The 14111-nt window shown below is 38.8% G+C and overlaps 1 long non-coding RNA gene across 1 annotated transcript in view; it reads right to left on the minus strand.

Moving 5' to 3' along the window:
* Positions 1 to 1525: 1525 nt before the first annotated feature.
* LOC121876202 overlaps positions 1526 to 14111 on the minus strand; it is a 41231-nt gene continuing 28645 nt past the window's right edge. Inside the window, exon 3 of the long non-coding RNA XR_006090726.1 lies at positions 1526 to 1754. This is a non-coding gene — a long non-coding RNA (uncharacterized LOC121876202). The remainder of the gene's footprint in view (positions 1755 to 14111) is intronic.

Raw genomic sequence — 14111 nt, forward strand, 5'->3', positions numbered from 1 at the left:
GACAATACTGGTAATTTGAGATGACATAAGAACATAAGAAAATAAGGAGTCTGCAATAGGCCGGTTGGTCTGTGCATGGCAGCTCCTGTCGAGAGTTACTACCACTCTCTATCATCCATGAATCTATCTAGCCTCCTTTTAAAACTTTCCAGCGTTCCAGCACTTACTACAGAGTTGCTAAGTTTGTTCCACTCGCCCACCACCCTATTTGTGAACCAGTTCCTTCCTATCTCCCTCCTAAATCTAAACTTATCCAACTTAAATCCGTTGCTCCGAGTCCTATCCTGCTCGGATATTATAAGAACTTTATCTATATCCTCTTTATTGATTTCTTTCACCCACTTAAATACTTCTATCATATCTCCCCGCACTCTTCGTCTTTCTAGGGAATGCAAGTTTAGTTTCTTTAACCTATCTTGATATGGAAGGTTTCTAAGTCCCGGAATCATTTTCGTCATTCTTCGCTGCACCGACTCTAGTGATTTGATATCCATTCTATAATACGGGCACCAGAACTGAACCGCATAATCGAGGTGCGGCCTGACTAGCGCAAGATATTGTTGCAGTAAGACCTCTGCACTCTTATTACTTACACTTCTAGATATAAAACCCAATACTCTGTTTGCCTTATTTCGAACATTAATGCACTGTTTTCTAGGCCGTAGGTCCGGGCTTACAAGTACCCCTAGGTCTCTTTCACACGTCGACTTCTCTAGGTTGCTGACAGTATTTGTTCTTCCAATATTAAGTACGCTGCACTTGCTGGTGTTGAATTTCATTTGCCATTTTTCAGACCACCCCGGCAGTTTATTTGGATCCTCCTGTAGTGCATTTGCATCCTGCCCTGAATTAATCTGCCGCCCTATTTTGGTGTCATCCGCAAACTTGCTTATGTCACTGCTGATCCCAGTATCTAGATTGTTTATGTAGATTATGAACAAGAGTGGGCCTAGTACTGACCCCTGGGGAACCCCACTGGTTACACAGCCCCACTCAGATTTAACACAATCTACGCTGACCCTCTGCGTTCTATCGGTGAGCCATGATTTTATCCAATTTAAAACTTTCCCCTCGATACCATGAGCCTTAACTTTTCTCAGAAGCCTCTGATGCGGTACTCTGTCAAATGTTTTGCTAAAGTCTAAGTAAATAACATCGTAATTTTCGTCATTATCTACTACCTCGAAGACTTTCCTAAAATATAACAGATTAGTTTTTTTTTTTTTATTTACACAGATCATTCATTTACACACACCAGTATTATTGTAATCGTTATGACAACATCTGATAACTTACATTATTTGTAAGTTAGCTTTCGTCTTTATTTATATGGATTAGAAGGCAGCATTACTTTATTAGAATCCTTTAGTATCCTTGCTCCACCGCGGTTCAGTCCCGCCTCCTAGTAATGTACGCCACATATACTGTATATTAAGAATAATGTAGTAGTAACAGTAACATTACAATAGTTAATTAATGCTCCACCCATAATATTGGATAATGGAGTATATTATGATTACCGAGAATACTATTGGAGTACAGGTAATAATATTGACTGATAAATCGTAATATGAGGAACACTAATTAACTACAGTGTGAGATACTTGGATTTATTGTCGTATATGTTTCCATACAATTATTTCCCCTGCATGTTTTTCTTTTCTTTTTAGATGGTTTAACAGACGAGAAACAGCTTGTGGGTGTTGAATGTGAAGCCTGGCTGAGCGAAAGTCTGGGCAGGAGGCAGGATACGTCTGTAAAAAAAATGATAGCAATGTGATATTTATACCGTCCTTGCTCTTGTTGATGCTGCTAATGGTACAAGTGACTTGGAGAGCGACCTTAAACAGGCTGCGACGTCGCACTTTTAAAGACGACAAGAACTAAGGTGTTTCACTACGTACTCTTAAGTAATCCATACACTCGACTACAACTATTAGAAATTACCGAAATAAATTTTCCTGTTAGTATAGGACTGTTAAGTTTGGTTGGTAGGTGTTGTTTGCTGTTAACTTTATAGGCGGTGTATAAAATCTGTATCTGTATTTAGAAATACAGTATGCGCTACTTCCTCCAGTCAGTCACAGCCTGGCCGACTGGTGCTCTCTAGCTATAGATAGTGCCTGATAAATGGACTGCTTCACAGTGTTGTCCTTGCTGATGCCGATGGTGGCACAAGTGGGTTAGTGTTTGACTGATCGACTACTTCCCTCGTGTCCACAACCAAGAGGCCTCGAAATAGCTCTCTCTCTCTGGTCACAGTTGCGGCCGCGATACAACAAAGTATCCAGAACAAATGCCTTCATTAGCATTCTTTGTTCACTGGCATATGTTGTTCGTAAGTTCAAAGGTGATCCTGGGCTTTGGCACAGGGGGTGGGATTTGATGTTCAGCTTATTTTTTTTTCAGGGATGGTATTGGTGAGAGTGGCTAACGAGGGCACAATATTTATTTACATTTAAAATATATTATGCCTTTCGTTGACAAATTTTTCACGTACATCACCATGTTTATCTTTTATTAATTTTAATGACTTTCAAATTGAATGGAATTGATCTTGAATTATATATATTGAGAAAAACAATACTGTTTTTTTATTTAATGTGTACATGATATGTATACAAGTATGGTGTATCAGCCTGTATATGAAGAGTTATATATCTGAAAACCACAGAAAGTCTCCAGAACTTTTAATTTTCTAATTATTTATTTTTAGGGGGCCAAATTAGTCCACGCAAACTTTTGCCTGGCGTCTTTGTTGTTGTGGACATCTGTTGACCAGCAGCTAGGTATTGTACCATTAAGAGTGTTAACCTTAATGTAGCCCAGCAGGGGAGTATTTATTCACTAAAGATCAAAGGTATAGGTCACTGGATAAGTTATTTAGGCATGACGTGTGAGTGAACACGTCGCGTCGTCCAGCCCAGGTATCCCAGTTGTAACCTCACGGGACCAAGTTTAAATGCTATTATTGGAGGATTGTGTTCGCTCAATACGCATGTAATGTATAAATATAATTCTTAGTGCTGCATATATATATACACAAGTGTATATATATATATATATATATATATATATATATATATATATATATATATATATATATATATATATATATATATATATATATATATATATATATATATATATATATATATATATATATAATTCTTTCTTTTAAGACGTTTCTGGAAATAAAGAATTTGAACGTAGGCTAACCTAGATTGGTTAAAATAGGTTAGGTTAGAATTTATAATTTCCGTAAACGGATTTCAATGCATAATAAATACATTAATTTTCATGAGCCCCTTTAGCGGGTAAAATCTCCCCTTACTTGAATAAAAACGTCTGGCGTTAGCCAGAATAAAATACCTAAGGGATACTTTGCCCTCTAAAGGGTTAAATCTATTAACACTAAAGCACTTGAATCAAAGGCCGTGCTCCAGCAGCTGAATGTGAAGGCCTTGACGCACAAAACATCAGTGTACATCCTGATGGTTAGTGTTCCCTTACCCTCACACTCGTACACATTATGCTAACCTAACTAATAAACAAATACATTTATATGAACTGAAAAGTAAGAGTTTGTGTCGTTATATGATGAGGGCAGCGGAAGGATCCTTAAAGGTTTACGAGCCACATAGTGTATCAGTTTGTGTTAATTTAGTGTGGGATGGAATTAAGAGGCAATGTTTTATTTCCCACATTTTTAGACCTTAATCTGATATTTGAAGGAAGATTTTAGTGAAAAGTGCTTAATAACCCTGGCAATTAAAGCCCTTGAAATAAAAAAAATAAACAAATAAAAACAATAGGGGTGAGGTAGTATGAAGACATGGTTCGTGTGAAATTTAAATCGCCAATAGGAATGTTTGATAATCATAAATTTGAAGTTGCGACGATTTAAGCTTGTATAATAAATACTATATATAAAGAACGACTGTGTGGGCAGTGGGTGGTACATGTAACAACCAGCCTAAGTGGGGCATGGATAATGTCATGGCCTAGCCCTAGATAATATTAAGGAAAATGGTCTTCTACCAGAGCAAGGGCATAGGCGGCCGTATGTGATCGCTCTAGTTTGGCGAGAGGCATCTGTGGGAAGTGGTTTCACTGGACCTACTTCAAGGAGGACTTGTAGCCTCAGGAGTTTATAGTACTCAGAAGAGAAAGGACTTGCTTGGTGAGGCATTAAGACACACATTCATGTACGCATTACTAGATCAGAAGATTTAAAGAAAAAGAGAAGGGTAAAGCGAACGCCGACAGGAATGGTGAGGGGGGGTGGGAAGGGGAATCCTCAGAAGCTGCGGTAGAAGGTTAAACCACTTTTGTCTTCATTACAACTTGATCGAGCTGATAAGTGTGTGTGTGTGTGTGTGTGTGTGTGTCAAACTCGTAAAAATTTTCCGAGTACAGTACATAATTTAGTTCTTGATATTAACGTTTAGAAAGTATTTACTGGTGCAGATGATAATATTTCGCATTGTTTATAAACAAGTATAATAAACAAAAGTGATAATTGTAAAATATTCTTGTAGTGGAGATTGTGTTTTGTGAAGGGTTGAGGTTGTAAAGACATTAAACTCTTGATATTTAGTTAAGGTTTTTTACATGGAGCGCGCCACCTGTACCCTCCAGTTGTTCAGCGTCATTTATAGCTAGTCTAATGTTATGTTTATTGTTGTTCTCTGTACGCCTTCCTAACAAACCTTGTAGCTTAGTCTTACCAAGGTTGATGACAAGCTTACCTTCATGGCCCACGGTCAGCAACACTAGTCCTTTGTATTTAATGTGTGTTCTGTTTACCCTCATAGTTGACACTTAACGATTTGATACTGGGCCGCATTGAGTCTGGGCCCGTCTTCCTGATCCGATTTTCTCGCGTGAGGATGTTTTGCCAAGTATGGCTTAGCGCAGCCAATGCCCAGTTGTTGTCTTATTGCCGCTTACATTGTTTTCTCAGGCTTATAAAAGTTTGTGTTCCCTTTAAATAATGCTGGAGGTGGGGCTGTGTTGAATTACACTGTTTCGTCCATCTGTTTGTTCTTCCGTATGTCACATTTAAATCTCTAGTTTGTATAATAAATTCCTCCTTTATATTCAAGGAAGTATTTATTAGAACTTTACAGTTATATTTTATAGAGTGAAGTTGTGCGTGAGAATATTTCGCGTAAAAATTGATTTTCGTCACTCATAAGAGGCTTTGAACTTTGGAGTATTGATATTTTCAGTTCGTTTTTTACGTAATTACTGTAAGAAGGACTAATGCTCTCTCTCTTTTGACATAATTATGTAATGAAGTAAAACGTGAGGTGCTTATGACGATTGTTCACATTGAAATGAATATTAATACGTTTTGTGAATTTCTCCTTACCCCGATATCTGAGGTAAATGCAGGGTGGATGAAGGGAGTAGACACTTCACAGTAAGAGGGAGTGATGCATGAAAGTGTTGCAGACGAGTGTGGGAAAGGCCCCAGATAACAATGGGGGGGGGGGGAACACACACACACATCACACACACACACACACACACACACACACACACACACACACACACACTCACTAACGTATTATGTCCTGAAACGTTTGTATCATAGCGGGATGACTATTCTACCTGGTGGTTACTCATACGTATACTAGGAAAACAATAGAAATACTCGTCTCGTGTGGGGGTGAAAGATGGGGTACATGAGCCTTAATGAAGTGGGGAAACTGATAAGTGAGAGAGTTGATGTACAGTAGGTCATGGAGGAGGGGGGGGAGTGACATGAGAGTACTAAAACAACATAATATCGTCACACACGGTAGTTATTTGTATCCTCACCTAACACACAGTATGATACGTGAATCTTTACCCTCCACTGAGTCAGCAGGTATAGTGTTTGGAAAATTAAGAGCGTTTAAACTCCAAGTTCACGAAGTACTTCCAGTCATTGATACTGTTCCTTCCATAGATTATTAACAGTGTTATTTATTCAGAAAAATCGTCATACAAGTTTCAGTTGGTTTGACATGTATATAGACAAAGCAGTTATACAGTGTTCGTAGACTGTGTAAGTGTACAATTTTTAATGTACGTATAGTACCTTGACACTACAGGTATACAAACATTGGCTATGGCAATTAATTCCATAAGTGATAATCAACAAAGCCATCAGATGCATTATCTCCATTACAGTCCTTTGCTTAGGCTTGGTTACTCATCAGTAATAGTAAATACACGTGATCGCGGGCTCCTTCGTGCCCAGTGAAAGTTTGAACGCTCGTGCTTGGCTAGCGTACAGCGAATGAGGGTGCGCCAAGTCCGTAGACTTGCATCGTTTTCCATCGTAAATAAAATGGTTAATTAATGCCTCCCTAAAGAAACCATCGACATGGGACCAGGTTTGTTCCACTCTACGAATTTTTTGCGATTTTTCCACCAAGTTTGATGAAAAACGATTGTGCCGTTTCGGGTGCCCAGAACAGACAGACAGACACACAGCTAGTCATATAGTATATTAGATTAGATACAAGAATATCGGTAACAATTTTATAATGAAAACAACAAGCATTACATTGTCCGTAGACTGACTATCAGAGGTTGGTGGATCACTTCTGTCTGTCAACATGCTCTGGTTAATAATATAGAACATCACTCTTCTCTCACAGTGGCTTCATCTAGTATGTACATTTTTTGTTTTAGCTGTGAACTGTTTGATAATATTGCTGGTTAGGTGAATTGTTCCAGAATCAAAACTTTTGTTAATGTCTTCACCTTATTTGCACTACGTCAGTGTGGTATTCCATGATATGATCTGCAAGACGTGGTAAGGTTGTTCTAATGGATTGTTTGACATTTTTTAAGTTTCCCGTTTTAGAACACATGTAGTAAACGTAGCTTGATTATCCTGGAAGTTGAAGCTTCAAAAACGACAAAACCTTCAACAGTCTTTGTCTCTCGTATTAAAATCATGTTAACTCAAAACATTAAACGCTATTTTTAACCTAAACCCTCAAGGTAGTTGAGTCAAGTGCTCTTTTAATTATTGACATGAATAATAAAATACCGAGTCCTACCACCAACTTAATCTTAAGGAGACAGAGTGCATTATTATCCTTCCGGTCCCTCTATAAACAATAGTTCCTGTTTCTACACACCACATTTTCTTAAATCTTAACGTAACAACCTCCTAGGCTGTCTAGTGACGCCTTCACCTCCCAAGGGTGGTGTCAACTTAGTGTTCAGTTATTGCCGGAGTTAAGGTGAAAATCCACACTGCTAACCTCCGTACGTGACCTTGGTGCCACAAATATGGTCACACAAGGTACTACTTAACCCTGGCAGCTCGCGGATTCCCATGGCATTCCTGCGGGAAATGTTTACCTCGTAAATTTTACTACGTAATTGCGTGGTGTTGGGCAGCATTAAGGTGCCTGCAAGTGCTGAAGATCTCGTTAAGTTGAGGTGTTTTAAGTTATGTACTCTGTTACTGGACGATCCATAGCCTTTAAGAATATTACTTTAGATTTATATATATTTTAAGTACGAGTTGAATATGAAAGCGTTAGATTAAGTATAAATAAATGACTGGGTTATATTTTTCATGGCTAGGTTAAGGCGCCACCGTAAGTGTATAAAATACCAGTTTTAACAGTTGTTAAGGTGCATTTTATTTTATACCTAAATTACGTAACTTCTGTTAATATAGGTTAAGGCACCACCTTGTGAGTTTATGTATCTATAATACCTATTTTTACTTACACTTATATTTCTGAATTAAGTAATTGACCTTGTAGCAGAAGAATTGTAATTGGTCATTCAATTTTACTAAATACAATTGAAAAATAATTTAATGTATTGTATTGCTCAAAGATATTTCGTTCCTTGGTATTTTTTTATGAAAAAAAATGGTAAATTGTCAGAGACTAGGATACCACAATGAACACTGGAATTTCTACATTATTATAGAAGCGATTATGGAGCCCACAACACCAGTCACTGTTTATGACGCCGCTGGGAATCGTGAAGTGGTGCTGGGGATTCTAACCTAACCCAGTGCAAACTATGATGAATCTACAATTATGGCCATGCATTATGCAAGGCGTCAACAATAACAAGCAGTGTGTGTATGTAAGACGTGTAATTTCTGCAGGTGGCAAGTTTTTATGTATAAGTGCGAGTTCTCTGGCCTCGCCATATGTGGACAAGTAGCTGCCTCGGCGGGTTATAAAATTACTCTGTATACAAGATATCCTCAACCTGACGCCTGACATGCTGGGCCTTCGTCACGTCCCTCCTTATCTCGAAACAAAATCAACACCGAGTAGTTAGCCTGTGACCCATCATGTTGATGTGGCTTGTGAGCATGGAGGTAGATTCTACCTCCATGCTTGTGAGGGAGAGAGCGCGAGTGATTTAAGGAACTTCCAATGAAAACTAACCTAATTAATATAACCTAACGAAAATAACATAGTCTAACCCAAAGAACATAAGGTAACCCAACATCATGATAAAAGAAATAGACAATAAAAATAATAATAACTAACGGTTTATTAAAAGAACATGGCAGACCAAAAGGCTGAAAATATAGTCAACTGGTCGTGTGTTGAGTGGACCAGTCAGGGATAAATAATATACAAATAACATAAGTGTTACAAATATAATACATAATAAAAAGGGGGAAGAAGGTCATTTGACGGAATTTATGCGTATTAAAAGTACAAAAAGTAGATTGGCAGGGAGTGAACACTGGATAACTATAAGTTGTTGATAATTTTTACAGTGGTTGGGATTGGCCTGTTCTTATAGGGATCAATATACGTGTTCGTATGGGCTGGATGCGGTTGTCTTGTCGAATAGCCATTCGAGGACGAGGGATCTCAGGTGGCGAGGATGATGCAGACGGTAGATAGATGTGTACTACACCCGATAGGAGGCATAGGTTAAGGTGGTTGGTACTGGTCTGTTAAGTCTGTTAACATAAAGTCTAGGATGTTATGACCTTGCTCTGGGAAGTTCACAGCTTGTGATAATAGTGGCCGCGTGTTGATCTCGTGGCGCTAGGTGAGGGGAGGAAGTTGTGGGGTGTGGAGGAGGGTGACGAAGTCGAGCGATGGAGGAGGAAAACAGTGCCAACAGAGCAGTGCTTCTCACCAACCAACATACCTCCACCTGTTCTTCCAGTCTTCTCACCTGTGGAAGCTGCCAAAGCGCCCCCGCAAAATAGTTAGTGCTGGAAGGAAATGTTGTACCAAGAGGACGGAAAATTATTTATTTCTGAGGCACTCGAAACTGTTATACAGTGATCGAACCAGAATTTCCTAGGATCTTTAGGTTAGGTCTGAGGCATTATTTTATTTTTAGACGATACATACTAATCAGGTCTATTGTAACTTAACTGAAACTATTCTTGGTATTCGGTTAGGTTAGGTTAAGTTCGTCTTCTCATAAAGGAAATTAATGGTGCACCAGTCTTGTTTTTATATTGTCGTCCATCTTGCACTCAACATTTAAGGTCTTTAAGTGCATAATTGGTTCAGTAAGTACACTAGTCCATCAACAAGTACAGTTTATGAGAGATACAACTCGTCGAGTGTGTGTGGGAGTTGTCAACACTGTAACGAACACAGTAGCGGAATTTTCCTAAGTGTGGCTCGGGTGATGTATCACATCGAGGTCACACATTTTCGACAATCAGCGTTTTCTGTCATCAACGACGTACCATTATGGCCCTTTGAACTTTGTTGAGGCGTGGGGGTAACTTGTTCACCTTTACTGCCAACCTTGTTACACCAAGCTCTGGCTGTTGCCATGGTATTGTAGTAAACATACCAGACTAACCAAAGATGGTGCAGTATATTGTGGCACGAAAAGGTCGAACTGGTATTTCTTTTTAATTTATCGGAAGAATCATTGTCTAGTTCAACACAAAAATTGCACGTTGAAGATTATTGTCACAAAAGTTGATGTACTGTACAGTATTGAGGGTAAAGTCATTGAACTTGGTATGATTGGTTGAACGTCTCTTAGTCATTTATGGACTAATGGTGTTGCCTTTGTGCGTATTTGGTATATATTCATCTCTTTAATGGACTTTATTCTTTGGACAACATTAAATTTATTGAATGTCTGACCAGATATGACGTATTTTGTAATACTGTCTTTCGTCTATCTCTCTTCTCGGCGACACCTATTCAACAGCTGTAGGTGTGGTTAATGCCCATGACATAACTATGACTTTCTCGAAAACTCATCTTTATAATTATCTAAATCACTAGAGGTTATGTAGTAGAATGATCGTGACTTAATGAGGGCCTCAGTTGTAATGGTTTCCAACTTAATCATTAGGTTTGGGATTCATTCTCAGTGGGATTCATTCCTAGTTAGTCCCAGTCGTTATCTGCTGTATGTACCTCAGCCCTCGGGGGCAGGTTGGGGCCAATGACTCGGTATTATTTACTCTGAAACTGTCTCCTTATTTGTTAAACTTCGTGACGTATGCTTTATAAAATTGTTTAACTACTTTTTATTTTGATATGTGATAATTAATTGCCTCTATTTCCTGCTGTATTTGATCTTTATGTTATTGTACTTCACTAAGTTACTCTGAATGTTAAGAAATGCCGAGGAAATAAATTTTTGGAAATGAAAAATAAGACTACAGTATTAGCAAGATAAATTTTGTTTGATTTCTGAAAGAGGCGTTTGTATTCTTCAAAATTACTAGTATTTTAACAATACTCGTACTTGTTATTGTAAAAAATGGGGGAGTTAAAGGTTCACAGATACCCAGAAACAAGAGACCTGTCGGACTGAAAAATCCCGGTGTTTATAATACGTGACCTGAAGCACGCACACGTGGCTTCATTTGTTTACGACCGTTGACGGTCTAGATCTAGTAAGACAGGTTTCTAGAGTAGTACAAATTTATCAACTGTTACAAAAGTCATATGAACAAGACTCCCACGGCCATTGCTGAGCTGTAAAGGTAATAAAATATAACCAGAGTGGCACCACTGTACAACGGCCAGCAAGTTTGACCTCTAGTGGTGAGGTGTTCCTTACGGCAGTGCGACTTCTTCAACTGATCTTTTACTAATAACACATCTGCTCCGGTTACTACAGATTATTGCTGGTATATTCAGTGTGTGCTGGGTGTTGCAGGTGACTGGCGGGGGAACGTTGCTAGTGTTGTGGTGGTGTGTGGGGGTGTAACGTTGCTAGTGTTGTGGTGGTGTGTGGGGTGTAACAGTACTAGTGTTGTGTGCGTTATCTTGTACCGCGGGCACCAGGACCGTTGGTGGCGAGTGACCACCGCCCAATGGACTACAAGTGTGGGTGGAGCGTCAAGTGTTTTTTTTAACGGTAATGTAATGTTCTCTGTACTTTCCCTGATACCTAGCTGTTCTCTGCACTATATGTTAAGTTTTATGTACTGTAAGAACTTTGAGGAGGCGCGACCTGGAAGTTACTGCAGTGAACATATAGCCTCAGCAACAATATAATCTGCTCGGCGTCTATTGTCTCTCTTCACTACCCTGTCAAGATCTTCGAATATGTAATAACTCAAATGTTAGAGCCGGCTGCAGGAGATGCTGGGTGGCTGACTGGTCGTGTGTTGATTGTACCAGTCAGGGCCAGTTAGTCACCAGTTCCCCCTCCCCCAGGGTAGGTCTGGACACTTGCCGAGTAATATCCACGTGACTGTGTGTGTGGTCGGCCTTGACCACCACTGCCAGGTATCTCCACCAATTCTTTCACAGGCAGCAGCTCTGGCGTATAAGAACGTAAGTCGATTTAGTTATTTATATTCAGAATGGTGAACCGGCAGCCATTTTTATGAAACCTGGAAATATTGGCGACATCAACACTCACTTTTTACCTCAATAGAAGATACCGTAGCCTGTAATTTTCTTACAGTTGACAAGGGCGTTCCCAGGTCCTCAATATTGTAGTTTTGTCTTGTGAGTCATGAAGGCATAACTCACGCTATGCCATCCCATGACTTAGGGAAAATCTGGATGTATTGTGGTGCACCTTGATCGTATACAGGAAAATGGAAATTTGAATAACTTGTGTATTTTTTTTTTAAGGGTGTCAGTCAATCAGAGTACTGTCTTCATATCTGAGGGTTGGCCACCACAGTCCTTCACTAAACATTCTCGGTCGGTTTTTACCAATCTTCTATTTTTATTTTTAAATCTCTGGGGATCCAGTTTCTAATTTCATTCATCCATCCCAGTCTGCCTTTCCCCGGCCCTCCTACCCTCAACTTTGCATTAATATTTGTTATTATTCCCCCATCTCTAATTATATGACCATAGTATCGCATTTTTTCTGTACATTTCAAGTAATTCTACTGAAGTTTTTTGCTAACCTTAGTACTTCATTTGTTTTCCTGACAGTGTAACTTATTAACATTCGCCTTTAGCATCATTTCAAAGGCCTCCAACCTTTCTGGTGTCTGCTGAAGGTGTCCACGCTTTTGGACCGTACATCAGTCCTTGTCATATAAAGCCTTTCAGCAGCCCTTTTCTCAAATTGAAGTCAATGTCCCCTTTTCATTAGGTCCTTTATTAAATGCTGTTTTTGCTTGATCTATTCTTGTTTTGATGTCTTCCGTACCATCACAGTTAATGCTACTTATCAAATGCCAAATTTTTTCCGCTTGTTTAAGTTCCCTGTTGCCTTAAATAATTTTTATTTTAGGGCTTTTTTCCAATTTGAAAGCAACAATTACTTTAGTCTTTCAGCATTAACTCTTAACCCATATTTTTCACCTTTTTCCACTAATCTGTTAACGAGTTTTTGTAACGCCTCTTCACTATCTGTGTTAAGAGCAGTATCATCTACATAGCGTATATTTGATATTACTTTACCATTAACTTTTATTCCTTCATTGTCACTTATTATTTCTCTCATTAGAAATTTTGAATATATATGATACAATGTTGGAGATAGAACACAGCCTTGTCTAGCTTTGAACCAGTTAGTAATTTCAATATTAAATAACTGCAGCCTTTTGTTGCCTGTAAAGATTTTTTTTATTCTATCTCCCTCTTTAATGCCTATTTTATTTTTTTCCAAGACTCTCAAGTTTATTGTATTTTACATTATCAAAATCAGCCTCACTGAAATAACCTCACCCAATCTAACTCAACGCAAAAACTAATCCCAAGCGGTTGTGGATTCTACACATGCCCAGGTATGATACATCTTGTTTGTATCTAGAAGTGCCAGTTCATGTAAGACTGTATAGTTAGCAGTTGCTTACATAGCGTCAAGGTTTGTAGGGACTAATATTCCCATAAGTTGACATAATTAGAAAACAAAACTTATATGGGCGTGTGACTTACTCCTGGGGCCATTAATATAATTATATACAACATCGAGAGCCTAACTTTTAATATCAAGTTCTTTTTGTGGCGGCCCTCGCAGAACTTATAAAGATAAGTGGTTGTTTATACAACATTGTCCATAAGAGCTAGACCGACCGTCCCCGTTATAACTGTAGCCTGGTCACTAAAACAACAGAGGCTTAGCTTCATAGATAAATAGATCACGGATACAGGTCGGTGCCTTTGATCACTTTCACTCATAAATTATTATCAATGGATGTATTTAGTCAACTAAAATAAACACCCTAAATTTAATAGACGAGGAAACACATCCGTCCCTTCGGCACTCATTTTTGTGTTATTTCAAATTACAAGATTACCTCCATAGAAGTAGTCGGAGTCCCGGGAGAGCTAATCAGAAGTTAACTCACTACAGTAGTGCCAGAGGGAACTCTTTAGTTTAACCTAACCCACTGTTCACAAGGCTACTACATTGGTTGTTGTGTCTCACCGTGAAGTACCCACTCTGCTACAACCTTCTTGTCTGGTATTTGAATAAAAAAAGATCAATATTGATGGACGAGACGTGTCGGTGGGTGGGGATTGTAGTGGGGGGTAAGTGTGTACGTCAAGTCTTCAGAACAACTTGTCCGCCAGTTTAACGCATTTCACGCCAGTTGATGAATATATGATGCGAGTTTTTGATCACCCTCCGATATAAAGGAAGTATATCGCTCCAAGTTTGTAATAGTTGTTGGATAATGTATGAACTGGGTTAGTGTATGT

Source organism: Homarus americanus, unplaced genomic scaffold (genome assembly GCF_018991925.1).
Source record: "Homarus americanus isolate GMGI-L3 unplaced genomic scaffold, GMGI_Hamer_2.0 scaffold34921, whole genome shotgun sequence".
Classification (NCBI taxonomy): domain Eukaryota; kingdom Metazoa; phylum Arthropoda; class Malacostraca; order Decapoda; family Nephropidae; genus Homarus; species Homarus americanus.